Source organism: Mandrillus leucophaeus, unplaced genomic scaffold (assembly GCF_000951045.1).
Source record: "Mandrillus leucophaeus isolate KB7577 unplaced genomic scaffold, Mleu.le_1.0 Scaffold1571, whole genome shotgun sequence".
Lineage (NCBI taxonomy): Eukaryota > Metazoa > Chordata > Mammalia > Primates > Cercopithecidae > Mandrillus > Mandrillus leucophaeus.
This window is the reverse complement of record NW_012101556.1, coordinates 17,989-19,487: the sequence shown is the minus strand read 5'-3', so window position 1 is coordinate 19,487 and position 1,499 is coordinate 17,989. Positions and strand designations below refer to the sequence as shown.

General features: G+C 36.5%; 1 protein-coding gene across 1 annotated transcript in view; it reads left to right on the top strand.

Moving 5' to 3' along the window:
* KCNT2 (potassium channel, sodium activated subfamily T, member 2) overlaps window positions 1–1,499 on the top strand; it is a 250,671-nt gene that overhangs the window by 236,379 nt on the left and 12,793 nt on the right. The gene's annotated exons all lie outside the window — the stretch shown is intronic.

Genomic DNA, 1,499 nt, shown 5'->3' with positions numbered 1-1,499 from the left:
ATCTCAGCTCACTGCAACTTCCGCCTCCCAGGTTCAAGAGATTCTCCTGCCTCAGCCTCCCAAGTAGCTGGGATTACAGGAATGAACCACCATGCCCAGCTATTTTTTTATTTTTATTTTTAGTAGAGGTGGGCTTTCACCATGATGGCCAAGCTGGTTTTGAACTCCTGACCGCTAGTGATCCGCCCACTTTGGCCTCCCAAAGTGCTAGGATTTCAGGCATGAGATTATACGTTACAATCATACATTTGGCTGTGGGTTGTTGTTTGTCTGGGAGGATCAGGCAAACTTTAGCATCTTTCCTCATTGGTAAGGGAAGAGTATGGGTGGGCTCACATAAATGCATACTTCTATGTATTATTTATTGTTATTAAACAAAACTTTACTTGTTATGGGGCTATATAGCTTACTGTATGCTTTCCTGAGTCACTTCAATTGAAGTTAACAGCTTTAGTTTCTTCCTGCTTTATTGTGGTATATTTGATAAATAAAATAGCATAAATTCAAGGTGTACAATGTGATGATTTGGTATACATATGTATTATGAACTTATTTACACAATCAAGTTAGCACATCCATCACCTCACATAGTTCCCTTTTTAATGTGTGTGGTTAGAATATTAAAGGTCTACTTTCAGCACATTTCAAGTATAAAATACAGTATTGTTAACCACATAAGAATTACAGCTTTTTGTGATTGATAAAAATAACTATGCATTTTTATCTAATTTGATACCAAGTATAGCTGGCCAAAGACTTAACATACTTACAGGCCAGGGATTCAGACTCATGCCTTGTGACTCCAAATTCAATGATTCTTTAAATCAAGCACAGGGCAACACTGAATACATTTTCCAACTTCATGTTGCATTTCTGCAAGTTCTGGGGTTGCATTTTAGTCTTCATAGAATGCTTGATTCAAAAGTTTCTTTTTTGATTTAATGACAAGAATTTCCTGAGAGTTACAGTAAAAATGATATATAGTAGAAGATATACTTGGACCCTGTCATCACTCCCGATGATTCCTGTCTTATTTATACTATTCAGCCCATAAAGTACCCAAATTCAATCTTCTTTCCATTTTGCTTATTCAATCACCCAGTGCTATAAACACTCTCCTTCCACCTCATCAACTCTTCTAATGCAGTGCTATTCAAAGTGTGGTCCAAAGACCAGTTTCATTTCACATACTTTTATCAAGCTACAACAAGATTAATACAGCAATTGAGAGCAGCATTTTAGAAATTTTGCTAGTGATTTGACATTGCCATGACATCCAAATGCATAATTAGTGGACTATCTCTTTGGAAAGCATACAGACTACTAAGCATATAGACTAATTTGGTCTTTCTCAAAATCATAGGTTAATCACATATGGCATGAGCTGCCCGTGTGCTGGCAATGGGTTACAACCCATTCTTTCTTTTTATTTTACAATTAAAAAGAAAAAGAAAACTGGCCCTTCATCACAAATAGCTTGAGAACCATTATTCCATCGC